Source organism: Microplitis mediator, chromosome 5 (assembly GCF_029852145.1).
Source record: "Microplitis mediator isolate UGA2020A chromosome 5, iyMicMedi2.1, whole genome shotgun sequence".
Taxonomy (NCBI): Eukaryota; Metazoa; Arthropoda; class Insecta; order Hymenoptera; family Braconidae; genus Microplitis; species Microplitis mediator.
The window spans coordinates 5,970,216-5,989,428 of NC_079973.1; the positions used below are offsets into that span (position 1 = coordinate 5,970,216).

Here is a 19,213-nt window from a genome sequence, read left to right on the forward strand (position 1 = left end):
ATCAAGCTCACGTCGATGAAAAAAAAAATGTTTCTCCCCTCTGGCCGGAAAGCGTCAACTTTCATCCCGCTGTGCAAAACGAAGTTGCCGCTTTCCACCTCCGTGAGGAGAAAAATAGTATACACTCCTTGGGTAGTAAATAAAAAAGCCTCAGATCTCATGTTTGTTGACCTCGGCTTCACCTTGGCCAACAATTACATGTGATCTGAGACATTTCTTACTTTACTGCCCTAGGTGTGTGATATACTATCACCAGATCTATTTAGAGGGAAGAAAGTCGTTCTTTTCTCTTATGAGAACACAAATGATGATAATTCGCGCAGGCGCCATTCTTCTCACAAACGGAGGCAAAAATTTGAACTTTCAGGTGTAGATCTGGTGAAAAATTGTATACGCACCACGGGAGAATGTTCGCACGGAAAAAATGAATTTCGTCCTGATAACAAAAGCCGGGATAACGAAAGATTTTGTTATAATGACAAACATGATTAGCTTACGGTAACAAATCTAATTTGTTATAATAACAAATGAACTTGTGTCGTAATTGAGAAGTCGATTGTTATAAGAACACATGATGCTTATTATGATAATATCGTCGTATTTTAAAGCCGGCATTTGCTACCGTAAGTAATCTTAGCTTATGATTACAAAAATTTTTGTTAATGCTACAAATTCATTCTGTTACTTTAACAAATCAGTTTTTTTATTGGAACACGACAGTTTTGTTACAGTTACAAACCATTGCTTGGCCCAACGAAAAATTTGCTAGCATTACAAAAACATTGTAATCCCAACGAATGCTTCGTTATCCGTATGTTAAGGCAGAATTTTGTTAACGTAAGTTATCTTATCTTGTGGTCACAAAAAATTTTTTTCCGTGTAGTTGGCGGGTCAAAATGTACTACTTTCCTCCCTTGGCGTGTAATATACTATTTTAATTTATCAAAAATATTACAAATATTATTACTACAATACGTGTATTCAAAAGGCATAGAGAAAAAATTCTTGTCATTACAACCATCTACAGTATTATTGCACAAATGTTAATAAGAGATCAATATGTATAGGTCTTACATTAAATATCTTTTCAAAATTATTAGATCGTCCAAAACAGATTTTCAGTATTCAGAGCCAGTAGAACCCGAGCCCATTTTGTCATTTTACGAATTAAAAATTTTAGTAAACAAGATTTTTTTTCAAATGAAATACACACGTTTGAATTAGCATAAGGCACTGTAACGATAACAAGCTGCCAGTGTAAATTTATATCAAAAATACCGGGTAAATATTACGTAGAATAATAACTTAACTTATTTTTTATTTTAACAACTTTTGTCAACGTCACGTTCTCTAGTAACGAAACTATAATGAAGTATTCATGTAAAAATTACATTTTTAAATAATTTTTTTATTTGTAAAAATTGCATAAAATGATTCATGTCACTACAACAAGATTTTTCTTGTGATTTTTACACACGTGCAATCGTATAATTATTATTATGAAAATATTATTTGCATGCAAGGAGTGAAGTTTGCTATTGGATAAAAAAAAAGCAGAAAAGTTCATTAAAATAATGTTGGGAAAGATGTCGAAGTATTCCACGAGAATTTAAATTGGCAATTGGATGTCATTGATTTTTTTTATAATTATACGAGCATGTCATCCAAATAAATTAATAGTTCATTCCAATTTAGATAAATATATATACATGTATGTGTATATATATAGCAATCATAATTACTGCAAACGTAAATTGAGTCATACCAACAACCTCGTTATCTCTATAGTGTATCTAACCTAGTTGTCAATCTACAGTTTATTTCATATGATACTTGTTGGAAAAACCAATCTCGCAGTATAGTAAGATAGGTTATATTGAATATATGGTAAGAGACCCAGTACCAGATCAGGGAACTAGTAACCGATCACTCAAGTATTTTTATGTCTATATTTACTAAATTTTACTAAATATAGATAAACAAATACATGGAGTGATCGACTACTAGTTCCTTGATGGGGTACTAGGTCTTTTATACCCATAAATTTTATCCTTATTTAAATAAATCTTTTGATGAATCTCCGTTTCTTACCCATCATGACATTGTTCTAAATAACTTTAATCTATTTTTTTTAATTAAATAATTTATTCAATTACTATTTATTTATCATTCATTAAAGAACGCATGTCAGTGAAAACTTCTAGATGTTTTTTGACACGATTGTATTTTTTAATATTATGATAAAATTTTAAAAATCATCGAGTTCTGTGGGCTCTTTAAAAATATTTGTATTCCAAGTCGTTCTCAAACGACATTAGTGACCAGAGAAACGCGACTTAAATTCAAAGTACGAATCTAAAAGACTGTCTGTGTGGAAGGAAAGTTTTTCAAAAGTATACTGACACCATTTCGAGTAGCTGAAATCCCCTTAATGGCAATGGAAGTCGACAGAATAAATGCTGTGGTAGCACATTTTTATACTAGAGACTAAATTTTCTTTTAGATTTAAGATTTGATTTTAAAACTTGTTGGCTAAATCATCAAAAAGATGCATTGTTGGAAAAGTATTTTTTCAATGCACATTAGTCGAGGGAATTTCATCCTGAACAAGAATATCTGGATATAATGCATGCATAGAAAAAAGGATTTTTTGCAGCAAAAAATTTTTACGCGCTCCAAGTAAATTCTTTTAATTCATAAATGCAAAGTTTTTTTGCGCCGAGAAATTCTTTTTTTCTGCGTGTTTAAATATTTTGTTTACAGGTGCAGAAATGACTTGTTCCTTATTTTTTAGGCTACTCCGTAAAATTTACAAAAACAGAATCAGAAGATTTGCTACTGAGAAAGATAAAATATCAATGATATCTCTTTCGTCAGAACGAATGAAAGTAATACAACAAAGAGCACAAAATCGGGCGTACCATAAATAATTTGTCATGCTTCCATGGGTAGTTAAATTGAATATAAAATATTTTTATTCTTCGAGAACAAGTCACTAGGGAGCATTGTAGAAACGCAAGTGCGGGACTGACGACAACTCAAGGGATTCCCAGAGGATAAGTAAATCTCAAAGCGTCGAGGATATCGAGATAGACAGATAGTTGGAGACAACCACAAGGGATTGTCGTAATGGTTATACACACGTAAGGGGGATGATCATTAAGAGCCGTTGATACGACTAGTGAATGGTTTCATGGCTTACGAATGCCATTGCCCTACACTAATTTTCTGTCCTCCATATGTTACATATATATCTACAACCACTGTTGATCAATTGTTATCAATGAAAAATTGAGTTTCGAATTTACCAGATAACAAATTACGTTAATCGTTAGAAGTAATTTTTGCACAGTTTACAATAAAATTGCCATCAGAATTTTTTTTATATTTTGAAATTTAACAAGAGTGATTATTGACTTGCAATTTAAAGTGATAAATGCCCGTACAAAAATGGATTGATCACTCATTGATCACTGACTGATCAATCATTGATCATGGATTGATCAACAACTCATCGTTAATTGATCAATAATTGATCAGTCAGTAATCAACCATAGATCAATGAGAAATCACCTAAAGATCAATAACTGATCACTCTGAGGAGAATAATCTGATAGTGATCAATCAGAGATCAGTTAGAGATCACCCAGTGATCAATCAGTGAAAACCTATAGATCATTCGAAAATCGCATAAAAATTGTCCAGTGTTTAAATAAATATCACAATTTTTATGATATCTCCGAGTGATCTATAGATTGTCGCTGATTGATCACTGGGTGATCTCTAACTGATCTCTGATTGATCACTATCAGATTATTCTCCTCAGAGTGATCAGTTATTGATCTTTAGGTGATCTCTTATTGATCTGTGATTGATTACTGACTGATCAATTATTGATCAATCAACGATGAGTTGTTGATCGATCCGTGATCGATGATTGATCAGTCAGTGATCAATGAGTGATCAATCCATTTTTGTACGGGTGTTTTTAATAATTCGACATAAAAATAAAAGTGCTGTGAAAACAATTTCGGAAAAAATTTTTTATAAATACATGTAAAATTATTCTTGCTTAAAATGCTATGGTGTCATAGTAAAACTGGACCATGTTGGCCACCTGACAGAAATTAAAATAAACAAATGCAAAAATGGTTACATAAATTTGTGATATGATCATTGTCAACTTCACTATAACTATAGTAATTTTTAAAATGTGTTTATTTTAATTTCTGAAGGTGGCCAACATGGTCCGGATTTACTATGACACCATATCATTTCAAGCGAGAATAATTTCTCCGTGTATGATAAAGTTTTTCTGATACATTTAAACAATTTAATCTACACTTTGAACAATCAGTAGTGGAAAAATTATCCACTCCGCGTTCGTTCCGAAAATTTTTTACCGTTTGACATCGTAGTAATTAATTAATTTTTGTGTCGGTTTTTTTGGAATATTTTAGTTAAATCTATTAATTAACATATTAAATTCAAAAAATGTAAAATAATATTACTGAAATATACAATAAAGGATTAAATATAATAATAAATATAATGCAAATAACTCAGGGAATATTAAATTATAGAAATTTAATAATTATAAAATTTAAATAGCTAAATGTAATTGAGTAATTTGAAACCATCGAGGAAAATGTTGAAGAGAATTTCGATTATTATATTATATTCCGTACTATATGTTGTGTTTGTTTGAAATGTAGAACGCACAGTAACATGATAACTATAACGATGACTCTGACTGTAATCCGGAGAACAATTTTAATCAGTCGAATGCGACCTTAATATACACCAATTTCCTCAAGTATGCAACCATCCCAATTACATTTTAGTTTTGTTAACGATTGCTGAGAATGCACACAGATAAGACCATCTAAATAGAATTACCAACTTCTTCAGTGTCTACATCACTATGAGTTCCTTTTATTATCTTTTTCTTCTGCACTTTCTCTCTCTCGCTCTCTAGTTTTCGTGTTTTCATTCTCTCGTGGTCGAACTCTATCTTATAATATTATTACCATGGAAATAATCCAATGACGTTCGTTAACTCAAGTACATAGTCTGAATTCTTTCAAGAGTTTGATAAAAACGTGATCTTATCGAAAAAAGTTATCGAGTAAAACAACTAAAAAATAATGAATCCTCACTAATTTTTTATCCATTGCAATATTAATTGATAAATTTATTAATGTTAATAATGAGTTAATGCGAGTACACTGTAAAAAAGTGGTGTTTAAATGGACTTACACCGATGTAGTGGTGTTACTTAGCGGTGTTATCTAACCGGTATTAAGTGGTGGGCAGGCGTAATAAATTGAATCTGATCGGAGAATAAAGGTGTGAGCATTAGTTAAGAAAATATCGTTAATTGAGATAAATTTTAGGTAATAAATTGAGATACTTTTATTACCTATAAATTAAGAAATGTCACTCTTATTAAACTGAACGAATTGCATTAATTTTTGATCACTTGTCAAATTAAATATTTAAGAAAAATATAATCACTATTTTTATTATAACTTTGTTGTTGTTAATGAGATGATAACTGATTAAAAGTTGATAAATTAATCATTGATAATTTGACTTTATTGTTGTCGCTGATTTAGTTTCCAAAGAGCTTTAAATCATAAACTTTTTTTTTCCAAATTCTATACAATAACATTATCATGCAATTGTAGAGAAATATTCTTTGGATTTTTCCATAAATTGGTAAATCTTTCGTATCATTAATTTTTGAAACAATAAAAAATTTTTTTTGTATTTAAAATCCAATTAGACTTCTGACACTTCATAAATCACTATTTTATGACTTTTTTCGGGGTTAAATTTAACACCTGAATAGCGTGGACTTACACCGGTTTTTTTCGCAGTGTTGTAAGTCTGTAAAAATACATGAATATTGAACATTGTCAACAAACAGAAACTATAATTTTATTTGTAGAAGCCGTATTATCAATTAAAATAAAGGTATTCGTTCTTTAATTAGTTTTCATCAACTACAGTGAGTCATATCCATGTCACCACTCAACCCTCTAGGGGTATTAATATCCAGAACTTAATTAACTTCAATACACCCTGAAGCACTCTGAATTTTCATACAAGCACCCTTTAATATCCAACGCTTACCCGTAGCTGCTATCCTAGTTCATTATAAAAGGTCACGGTACGTCGTCTTGGTGTAAATGCCGTCTTTGTCTTTCAAATGCACCTCAAGAGTGTCAACCCACTCAAACTCAAAGTCGACGATTGAATGAGACCAAAACCGTCAACCAGTTAAATAATTCAAGCTGTGAAAATTTTATATTTTAAATCCAGCAAGATAAATTCACGATTTCAATATTACAATAGATTTTTCTCTGTTCAAAAAATAAAACTAAACTAGTAATATTTTACATGTGTGTCAGAATTCTTTCAATGGCTTCAACGTTTTATCACGAAATTTCATTTTCTCTTTTTACGTGTCCAAGAGAAAAAACTTTGTAATTTTTTCACGTATTAAAAATCTTTTGGGCTTCTATTATATCCGAGCCTCAAAGCCTTTTGGACATTTACCTCATCTTATTTTTATCTCTTATAATATTTGTTCTTTACTTTACAGTTTTGCCATATACGTCTTTTTTCAACACTTTCTACGCCCCATTTCTCCGTCATACGGCAGGACGTAATTTCGTGCACGGATGTATTCGCCCTCTGGTCGCCGATATGAAAACTCGTCTGTCGTCCGGAAATTTCTGCGGAACACCTCTACCTACTCTCGCTTATTCTCAACGTCAAATTCTTTTTTACATCCCTTTTTTTTTCATGCTTGTCGTTAAAATGTCTTCCGGAAATTTTTTTTCTGATTTATATATAACATTATTACATATTCTCTCTCTATCTTTCTATACATACATATATATACTTACAAATATATAATTCTATTATCAAACCGGAAAACTTTTTAAATATTTCAGAAAAGTATCTACTAAATTTAAACTTCCAACATAATAAAAAAAAAATACCAATTCAAGAAAAAATAAATATTTAATATTAAAACGACATCTGCTATTTTAATAATATGTATATATATGAATATAGTTTTATGAATAATAAATTTCTAAGATAAAATAATTATTTCATTTTAGGGGGAACCGAGCAAAACTGGGTTTTGTTCGTATCCGAAATTTTGTTACTTTTTTTTTCTACTGATGTAAATTTTTGATTTGATTTACATCTGGAATTTGTTTTTGTAAACTTTTTTCGAATTTTTATTAAGTTACCCCCTTCTGCTTAAAAAAAAAAAATCTCAATGACAGGTAGAAAATTTTTCTCCTGTTCTTTCAACCTTAAGCAAAAATAATTTCTAGTATCTAATGTATCAAAACGGGCATTCTCTCTTTACCGCGGTCATTTTTCCCTGTTTTGTACTAGATAATAACAGAAAATATATGTAAGATGCTTTTTCATAGACATGATTACGTTATCATAATAGCATTCACTATAAATCTGACAACTACAGAACTTCAATAGTACTCTTGACGAGATCTGTTATTTCGAAATGCATAAAGCTACGAAATCTAAATGTTAATACACGATACATCATACAATCTTTGAATACTAAGCTTATATTTTTCAATACATGAATACATACTCAACTAAATCTTCTTATAAGTACGAATAAATATCAGAATACAATAACGTGAAATAATATTCTATACGAATTACTTTTTTCATTCCGCACTGATTAATATTTTAATTAAATATTTCATGACGTTTTTATGGTACGGGTATACACAATGAAAAAAATAAAAAAAATGTGATATTGAGAAAAGCCGGGAAAAATGGGAATAACAGAAAAATTGTCCACTTTTTAATTTTTTGCAATCAAAGTTATGAATTTTCTAAAAAAGAGTAATTGGTTTTAGACGAATTTTCAAGGTATGTTAGTGATTTATGATCGACATCTTTATTTTTAGCTGAATTTTACAAATCACGACTTGAAAAAAATTAAGACTAAGATCTGAAGTTCGAAGGATAAAATTTTGGATGCTCCAGCCTCAATTACTGCTCGGTTTTAAATGTCGTTAAACGAACAAGTTAATAGTATTTTAAAAGATGCAATTAATACGCTGTAAAAAGAGCGGTGTTAAAAATTGACTCACTTTAACACCACGCGGTGTTAAAATGAAATAACACCGATGTAAGCGGTGTTTAATCGCTGTGAAACAAAAAAATTTCACGTATAGAAATAAGAAAAAAAAATGTATTACATATAAAAAAATATAAAAAGTTGATGAATATTATCTGGAGGAAATTTCAATTTTGCTCTGTACTTATTTGAATAATTATTTGTTACGCGTAATTTATTTAAAAATTACACTATTTTACGACCACCATTTCAATCACCGATAATTTAATTAATTAACAAAAACACTGCTTGACTGTAGTGATCGAGTAAGTAAAAATATTCACTAAGTTAAATATTTTCACCACCGAAAAATATTTTAAACCCAAGAAATTTCCTTAACACCAGTAAAGAAAATTTACACCAGCGGCAGTGTTATTTTAAGACCGCTTTTGGTATTAACATTTAACACCAAAAATTTAAACACCTACACCGCCTGGACTTACCCCGATTTTTTAACAGTGTAAATATAAAAAACTTAAATATTTATTGTAATAAATTTTTTTATCTAATCTCTCGGTCAGTAAATTTGCACCTAAAACGTTCAAGTAACCCTCTTAACAAAAATTACCCTCAATCTACTCTAACCTAAAATATTGGTAATTTTCGTCAGTCCTTATTAGATTTGTAAATTATTTCTGATTATCAGCACTTTTCTCCGAAACACTTCTTCTGTGCTTCAGTGACAGTCGTCATTTTCTTCGGTTCTTTTCATTTCATAAAAAAGTATAAAATAAAACTCTTGGCAATAAAGTAATCAGCTGTAAGCCAATATTTATGTAGGGAAAAAAATATATTGAAAGAAGAAACTCACAGCCTTTTTTTCTGGTTATTTTATTTTATTTTCATCCTTTGTAATACTTAATCTTCAGGGGTAAATTCTTGAGGGAATTTATGATCCAACGAGATTGGGAAATGAATAAAGATGGAAGATGGAGAATAAAAAAGTATAAGAGTAACTACGACAGCATAAAAGTAACTAAGTGAAATATATTTACGTGTGTTAAAATGGTATTAGACCTGAGAGAGTTTAACGTGGAATTTAATATACAGCAGGCAATTCGATCGACTACATCATTCGCACCTTTTATCTCTGGGTTTCGTGAATTCCGAAAGTTTATTGAAAACGGTAAATCGTGAATCGTAGAAAATCTACACTTCTTAACGATCTTACGGACAAGAAATATATGTCTCTGTATATGTGTAGAACAAAAGAGAAGGGAAAGAATAAAAAGATTGAAGGGGTTTTAAAGATGTCTTAGGTCGGATTATATTGGCTTGGTTGGACAAGAAACTATACACTTTATAGCAGATTATTTAACAGTAGGTCTTAAAGTGGGTACACGATGGCTGGGCGTTTCTCTGTACTTTAAAGTTCCGCTTCAATATTACGGTTATTAGCGTCCTCGGTAACTCTTTTCAAATGATCTTGGCACACCCATACGATTCTAGAAAACTACTTCCTGTTTTCTTCAATCGCACCTCAACACCCATCTACACATATTTTCAATGTTCGTTTTATTTTATTGCTTATTCTTTTTATTTACTAAAAATGCACAAGATTTTTTTAGTAGCTCTGACATTTCAAAAATATAATTTGTCTAATTTTCAGCAGATTTTTAATAAAATTAATATCTTAAAAAAATAATATGCAAGTTGCGGCACTAGTATATCATTATTATTATTATTGATGTAGATTATTTTAAAATAAAAATTGAATACTGAGTCTCAAAATAATCGAGTGTTCAAAATAAAGAACTCAAACATTTACACCATTGGTGGTGTGAACATTCGAATGCACACTGTAACAAATTTTTGGTGTGAAATGGTCTCCGAGGACTACACGGTGTCCTCGGTGTAAATTGACAGTGTAAAATATATTAATAATGTTATTTGCAATGACTATTTTTTTTCAATTGAAAATACTTTACATTACATTTTTCATTGATTCAGCTATTAACTGTGTTTTTTTTAATCATTATGAAAGAAAGTTGGTTGATAATTTTTAAAGTTAAAGTTAAATTAATTAATTTTAATATAAAAAACGGTTATTGAGTATTTTTAACTACACACAAAAAAAAAGGATTTCTTAGTGCAAGAAATTTTTATTTGTCCCAAAAAAATTTTTACTTGCCTCAAGAAATTTTTTGAATTATAAATTGAAAACTTAAAATTTCTTAGAGTGAGAATAAATTTTTTTAAAGCAAGAAAAAATTTTTTGAACCGAGAAATTTTTTCTTGTCTCAAGAAAATTTTTGTTTTCAATTTATAATACAAAAAATTTCTTGCGCCAAGAAATTATTTTTTTCTGTGCAGATCATACACGCAGAGAAATTTTTAGTCAAAATTACCCAAAAATTTTAATGCTGTGAGAACATGTAGTAAATATGTAAATTTTTCCCACGCACATTGTAAAATATACTATTCAATAGCATGTAAATGAAGTGCAATTTCTACTAAGAACATAGTAAAAATTTAGTTACTGGCTAGATGTCCTTACAGTACTATATTTAATGGCTCATTTTTACTCAAAAATTATCTGCGTGTATGATCGGACAATGTATGAGTTTTGAGCAAATAACACCAAACGGTGTGAAAGATAACACTCGATCACACCGTATTGAAAGTACGCCGCTTGATGTATAACACCAAAAAAATGTTTATAAAAATATTTCTTTATTATTTATTCTAATTTACACGGCCAAAAATTTAACACCATGTGTCGTGTAACTTTCACACTCGCAGTGTTCAAAATATTCACACCGCGGACTCAGAATTTTCGACAGTGCATGCGGTCCAAAATTTAACACCAGAGTGTTGAAAATTTCAACACCACAGCGCGGACTCAAAACCTTTTAGTGTTTGCCCGGAAACTGTAAAAGTATTATTAGATTATTACGTTCTCGAAAAAAAAAATGCATCGATAAAACCGGACTTTCACCCTCATCACGAAATATAAGGCTGCTTCAAAACAATGAATGAAATATTTAAAAAAGTTTTCATTGCATATGTTTCAAAACCCACATCATAATCGATAGGATTATAGTTTTTCAAATAACTCGATGAATTAAAAACCACAAAATGGGCAATCAGTTTACGCAAATGTTGTCACATTTAAATTAATATGGTTTTGTTAAAATACTCTCAAAGGGTGAAACCAATACCCCTGACCGAATGAATTATAAATCCACATATACATTGTTTTTCTTTGAAACGTTATTTTAATAATCATCACCCGTAAAAATTAATAATTTTCACGGCTCAATAATTATATTTAATCACAATTTCGCGTTTTCACTAGCGGTTTACCAATTTTCAATTAAACCAATACTCAGAAACATTCGAATACAACAACCAAAATTTTTATTTTTTTATACAGACATGAAGATTTATTTTCATAATAACGTATATGTATATAAATATTTTTATTTTTCCAATATCGAAAAGTGGTAATCACAATCTATGAAACATATCCCCTTGAGGGGATGGTGAAATAAAAATATAGATACCGAGATATAAATATACAATAGAAGTCTGATTGTAACATTTGAAAACAAATTTATATGTACACGTAATATTTTTATATTTATTTTTGAAAACAAATATCAAATATATTTATTTTATTATTTATTTTTCGAAATATTTTTCTATAAATTTATATACGAACCGTGCTCGTCATATTACGATTTTTTGTTTTCTTGTCAATCGAGGTCGGTAAAAAAATAGAACAATAAAATCATGCATCTGAAAATCGGAACGTTTTTCACGGAATGAAGAAAAAAATGAATAGAAAATTAAATAATCTACTGGATTGAAGTTTCTGAAATGTTTCGCACGTCAGCCGATAATTGCAGGCCACCCCGAACTACCCCTTAAGTAAACTTTAGAGTCAAATTACATAAATTATTTTTATTTTCGTTGCGTAAAAACGTTTTGATATTCAGATACATTTAAAATGTTCGAAAAAAAATATTCAAATGAAAAATTAAAAAGAAACTTTTAATTAAAAATTTTATCGATACCGCAATTTAGTTTGCAATTACTATAATAGTAAAAACTTTTTAAATATTTTACTACCCTAGGTACCACGTAAGTTCATTTAATACACCATTTAATAATTATCCTGAAATTGTGCACTCAATCATGGCATAATTACTCACCGATTAAAGATAATATCATTCGTATTCTCGTTTTACATAAAACGCTGTTTTTAAACCACAGTAATTAAATAGTAACTTTTCATTTAATCACTTTTTTTAAATAACCAATTTTCAATAATTAAAATCGTTCTAAGTTTCACATTATTCAATTTAAACAAATACTATATTATATATATTTTTATTAATGTATTTATTTATTCGTGGAGATTAAAGTTGTTTTATTTCAACAGTTTGCAAACTTCTATTGAAACACTTGCACCAACTTATTAAATCCAAGTAATAACAAAAAAATACGCCGACACAATTAAAACTTGTTTACTTTCTCGTAATTTATATATTGTATATTTTTGAATAAAATATCAATTCTAATTAAAAATAAGTTTTAATTAATAATTTTTGAATTTAATGAGTATTTTTAATTATAACGTTATCAATACAACACTTTTAATTATTTAAAAATTTTATCACTCAAACATTTAAATCGAATAAATTTTCCCGCGTTATTAAATAATAAATTAACATAAAATTTCACTGCAGTTAAAAAAAAACCGATTCACAATAAAAAAAAAATAAAAACTTACACGGTCTAAATTACGTAAGTATTTAATTGAACGATTCAAAAAATACAAAATAATAATTCGAATATTTGATGTAAAATTAAAAAAAAATATAAAATAAACACTGAATTTTCGATTTGTTTATTTAAAATAAATAGACACTTTTATTTACCGTCGAATGACAATGAAGGACGAGTAGACTTACGCGTAAAACGTGTGCGTTAATTATCCGCGTAAAAAATATCGCAAATTTATAAGGAAACGTCTCACGCGTTTAAGAGACGCGTACTTGGAACGCTGAGCGTCCAATAACCGGCTTTCAGTGGTGAAGCTTGCAAGCCCCACCTCCGTGACAGCGAACGCAACCGAAAGCCCGCGAACAAACCCGAGTTTGAATGGTTGTGAGTGTCGCGCGAAAATCGATGGATACACCCGGTTATACGGATAATTGTTATTAATTGGACGCTTCGATTAGGCTGATTTCTCGAGTAGAGGACTGTCACACCGCCAACACTGTCCTACTACGTGTCAACTACATGTGAATATATATATATATATATATATATATATATATATATATATATATATATATATATGTATGTACACATATGTAGGTGTGTATATACCTATTTACAACCTCTAGAGACGTTACTTGATTACTTGCTTATAATAGACTATTAGTTGAGATTGTTCTAAACATCCAACTTAATTATGTCATGCTAGTATACGTAAGATATTACCATTTAAACACTATTATTATTATAATAATAATTGTTATTATTATTGATAGCCATGTAAATAAACTAATTCTTAAAATGAGTTGTTCACTTTTGGAACTTTAAAAAATTCAAGAGTAGAAAAATTTTCAATCTTCAGACATCGTGTTTTGAAAAGTTATTATAGAGAACCAAAAAACTTTCATAATTGGTTCTGAAGTCGTTTTTTTTTTAATTTTTTTCAAACCAGCAAAATTTGTAATAGAAGTTGAATTGTTTTTACTGAAAAGTACTCAGTTGAGAATTCTTTTCTCTTGACTGTTTTTAAAGCTTCAAAAATGATAAACTCAAAATTCAGAATTTTCTTTAATTTGGAAGTTCACTGTTATGAACTTTTTTGAGACATTTTTAAAACGAATTTTTTTACACAGTATTATTATTATTATTATTTTTGTTTCGATCAAATTTATATTTAATTACTTTTTATTTTTAATTTGATAATATGATATTTTATTAGAAAAAAAAAAAATAAAATAACAATTTATTATACGGATGTAAAAAAATTATGTCGACGGTGGGTAAATTAATTATTGTTATTTTATGAAGAACCGCGTTAATTATACTAAACGATGAAAACTTTATTTTTATAAAAAGTTTTTATGAGAATAAATTTTTTTTAAAATTATTAATGTAGAGATTTTTATTTTTTTATTAGAAAACGAATTTTAATGGGCTTAATTACGTTGTTTTAAATTAAATTTAAAATATATTTGACTTTTAATGAGCAAAATAAAAATTTGTTTCAGCAAAATAAAGTTACACGAGAAAAGTGAACTAATGGAGATCATTCTCTTGATGTATGATAATTATTTTTGTTACTATGGGAATGGTCACTTTTGCAAAGCTGCAGTAATGAGTCTGATATTTTGTACCAGATCCTGCAAGGGCTAATTTAAGATGAAAATGAATGAAATTTTTATTCTTCAATTGAAAAGTTAATAAAAATACTATAGATTGATATCTACGCTTGATGATCGCTAATAGTTCAGAGACAAAATTGACGTAAAGGAACAACCGATATTGTAAAATTTTATTTAATTAATTTATTATTATTACGATTATTATTTTCGATTATTTGAAAAAAAATATATAATATCAATATCAAACAATTGTGTTTCATTTAAAAAATACGAATTTAATTGAAATAAAAATTTCGTTAAAAATTTCGTTTACTCAAACAAAAATGTTACTTCATACCAATGAAAACCTTTGTTGAAAATATTAGATTTTCATATATATTGTTTTTAATTATGAAGCATTTCGGTTATGTAAAAATCCAGTTATGGATTCATGTTATAAATAACTTTACAGTAAAAATATTCATATTGAATTTGTTTAACACAAAGGTTAGTTAAAAATTCTTAGCGCTTCAAGCAGATAAAACTGAAAACCATAAACTAAATTGAATATCGGGTAACAATAAATTGAAAGCATTATTTTGTTCGATAACAATGGATTCATCAATTCTTCCACAAAAGAATAGAAAAAAAATGAAAATAATTAAATTTTAAATTGAATCCAGCACTTTGACCCGGGGCAAATTGAGACAGTATTTGAATAAAAAAAAATTTTTTTGTCAAAAATTTTTAATTACGGACTCTATAGGGCTTGTTATATCCGGCTTGCCGTACATACTAAAGGGGCCTCTTTGCCGCGCTCGCTGTAAAGTGCAGCGTTAACAATTTTAAGGACAGCAACTTCGACCAACACTTCGTTGCACGTCGTCAACGATTCCTCCAATCAGGAAATTACACTTAACTGTATTCTAAATTCATCCAATTATATATTCTTAACTATTCCCTCCAGAACCGCGAACCGAGGGGATAAAAACAACGAACACCAAGGTGCAGCAGCCTATGACGCTTGAGAATTTAATGTATCTTCCTTGCTGGCCCACGTGAGTTTTGAACCGTGTTACGTTTAGGCAACCCTCTTTTCTATTTTTGATTTCTTTCAAACTGATGAGTTCATATTCATTAAATAAATCTAAAGAGTCAAGTTACTATAAAATCTCACGGGAAAATCGTCTCGATATTGCACTCGAGGAGGCCTGGCAAGTTGCTTGTTACCGTTAAATTTCTATTCGAAATTGTCTTTTCAAAATTATACTTTCTTTTTCAAAAATCACCACACGGGAAGTACCGCTCGCGTATAACATGAGGAAGCGTGGGTGATTTTATAATAATTGTTAAGTGTATAAACAGCGATTCTGGTCCAAGTGAATTGCTGGAGTCGGAGATTCAGACCGAACTTAAGTAAAATAAGACTCAACAAATTCAAAGTGTAAATTTATAAGTTAAGTGAATGGTTAAGTGTAAATCCCAGAGATTTAAGTGAAAGGATAAACCTAGCGTTAAGAAAAATTTAACATCTTGTGAACTGAGTACGGCGAGCCCATAAGGCAAATATTGAATAAACATTTATCATTGGGGAAAACCTGTATATTAGATTATTTCTAATATTAAGAACTACACCCCTTTTCCCTGGACTGAATCATCTTTGATCAGAGACCATCAGTAGCCGTTCGCGGAAGTTCCAGTCCGACACGTCACGAAGGTCAACTTCTAAAGTAAGCAGTCATACATCAAATAGTAGGTAAAATTACCAATTTCTCTAACGTATAAAATCCAAATTCTGCATCGATACACAGAGAGGCCCCTGCGGGGTTTATCGTTCGAGTGCTCACAATAAAAATAAAACCTAGAGCTTATCCTCTAGGAAAATTACCCTGTTTGTCCGGTGCTTCCCACTTGAGGCCTACGTGACCATTACCAATAATTAATTATTTATTAATTAATTAAGTCCGGACGTAACAGGCTGGATAAAACGTTGATTTCCTCAACAGTACAGCCGCTTCAAAATTGCATAAAAGTGGAACATTTTTCAGTGTTTATTATTTGAAACGGGTTTTGAAATTAAGAGGAATCGAATTTTTAGTGTAATTAAACCGCTAATTCACCACTAGCTATCTTTAACGAATAAAACGTATTGTGTACTTTTAATGTATCGCACTGGATTTTAGGGGTTATTGGGTGAATAATGTCGTATTTTTGGAGTAAACGAAGATGTGCCGTATTTAAAAGTATAACCAAACACCCTCAGTCCTCTTTCACGCTTGAGGTATGCAAAATTAATTCGTTTAATTTAAATATATTTGATTGAATAAGTATAAAACCCTTTATTATAGTTATATCACTATTGATAATTCTTATAAACTACAAAACTCTAAACTCAGAGGTTTAAATACTTGCAAACTTCTTAGAAGACTTCTAGAAAATGCTCGTAAATTATTAATGCTCAAAGCAGATTTTCATCCAGCTTTACGCGATTTGAAATACAGTTTACAGATTTTAGATTTTCAACTACTATTTCATTCTCTCAACTTTACGTGCTTTTTTTTTGTTTTATTTAGATAATTTTTAAAAATCAATTCATTGAAGATCGAGTCTGATTACCTAATTTATACTACAAGAAATTGGAGACATTAAATAAGCAAAATAGAAGTATCTATTGACTATAAAAAAAAGTATTATTTTTCCAATTGCATAATACACATTTCATAATACAATCATAAAATATACTGAGCAAGTGTACTATCTTATTTATAAAACCTTATATTTTCCAGCAAAATATCTTCAGAAATAACAACGTCATCAAAATATGACTTATTTATTCATAAAAAAAATGATGATATTACAATGGATATAATTTTTATTTTTAATCTCACATTACATGATAGTAAACTAGATACTAATATCTACTAGTGGTGTGTACAGACGTTGCATCGTCGAAGGAAAATTACATCCTGTCGAGGATGCTTCCGTAATAAATATGAAGACGAGACAAGAGAGAGGAAAGCTGAGAATAATCTAATAGCCTATAGCTAACGAGAAAGTGAGAGAGAAAGTACGAGAAGTAATGACGTGAAACGATCGTTCTAACGATACCTGTAGACGTTAGTAATTAAATGTGTAATGCATAAAGTCATTTCAACACTTTTTGTTGTCTACATTATCCATTTTCCCTGATTAACTTTTTTCTTTAGCGTTAATTATATTTTTTTTTAAATAAAAAATTGTTTAGTTTCTTCAAGTATTTGCAAAAGTTAAATATTCAAGATTGGCTTTACTGAATAGTTTATAGATCGGAGATTGAATGGAAAGAAATGGTCATCGCTAATTGGATTTAAAGTCTCTTTGCTAAAGGGTTTTGTTTTTCTATTTGTAACGTTCTGGAGTCTGTATTTTGATGTTAATTTATTCTAAAACATCTGAAGTCGAGTCTTTGATGAATCGGTAGAAAAATAGTGCTTTGAGGGTTGATTAAGTAAATATTCGAAAGAGGTCGAAAAGAGGAGCTCTTTCGAATTCGGTAAAAAAAATGTTTTTGTATTTTATCTTCTCAGAATTTTTACTTAATCATTTGATTGATCCAGTGAAATAAAAAATAAGAAAGAAACAACCATTAAAAAATTTTACTCAATTGCACGCCTCGAACGCGAAGCGGAAAGGTTGTGCCTTACAATCAACTTGTGAAGGCCGCGCGATTTCGTCACATTAAACTGTATATATATTTTTTCTGTCACACTTACACGTTATGAAAAACACATCGAAGTAAAGAGTGAACACTAATGAATAAGCCTGATACTTATTTTAAGTTGTTCGATAAGTATTAATATAAAACAAAGTTCAATAAAAAAAAAAATTATTGTAGACGTCCATTAGCCTGTGGTTCAAAAAAAGACCGTGGTACGGATATCTCGAGAACGACTTGACGAAACGACTTAATTTTTTTTTTACAATCTTCAGAACTATGCAGAGAAGGTTCCTTTCAGAAATCACTACTGTAGTCCTTCTCGTTTTTTTATGATATATATCATTACTGTTAAAACCGGCAATTTTACATGTAAACGAACACACACTGCAGTCATTTTTATGAGGAATGTTCTCTTTACCTTACTTTTTTTTTAAATTTTATTCCCGTATATTTACCATGGAAATTTCTATGAAAAAAACGCGGGTGATTCAAACTTTTCTGAACTTTAACTTTTTAAAATATAACGAGCATTCGAGGCGAGCACTTTTGGATTTTCCAAATTTTTTTTTAATTCTGAGTACACGGAAAGAAAATTATGGCAGCGGTTCCCATAATTTTGTGAAATTTTTCCCTATACCATCATAGGAATGACGACCACAAATTATGGGAGCGGTTCCTATAATTATAGGAATGATTCCCATAATTATAGGAATAGTTCCTATAATTATGGGAATGATACCCATAACACTATAGGAATGGTTCCTATAATTATAGGAATGGTTCCTATAATTATAGGAATGGTTCCTATAATTTATAGGAATACTTTCTATAATATTGTGGGAATCATTCCTATAATTTATTGGAATGGTTCCTATAATTTATAGGAACCATTCCCATAAATTATAGGAACCATTCCCATAATATTATGGGAATGGTTCCTATAATAGTATGGGATCTATTCCCATAATATTATGGGAATGATTCCCATAATGCAATTGGAATGGTTCG

At 29.6% G+C, this 19,213-nt stretch overlaps 1 protein-coding gene across 2 annotated transcripts in view; it reads right to left on the reverse strand.

Annotated features, from left to right (window-relative positions):
* LOC130667515 (TWiK family of potassium channels protein 9-like) overlaps positions 1 to 12,789 on the reverse strand; it is a 345,622-nt gene extending 332,833 nt beyond the window's left edge. For both annotated transcript variants that reach the window (XR_008989849.1, XM_057469143.1), the window contains exon 1: positions 12,337 to 12,789. The gene's annotated coding sequence lies outside the window, so the exon portion shown is untranslated. The remainder of the gene's footprint in view (positions 1 to 12,336) is intronic.
* Between the last annotated feature and the right edge of the window lie 6,424 nt (positions 12,790 to 19,213).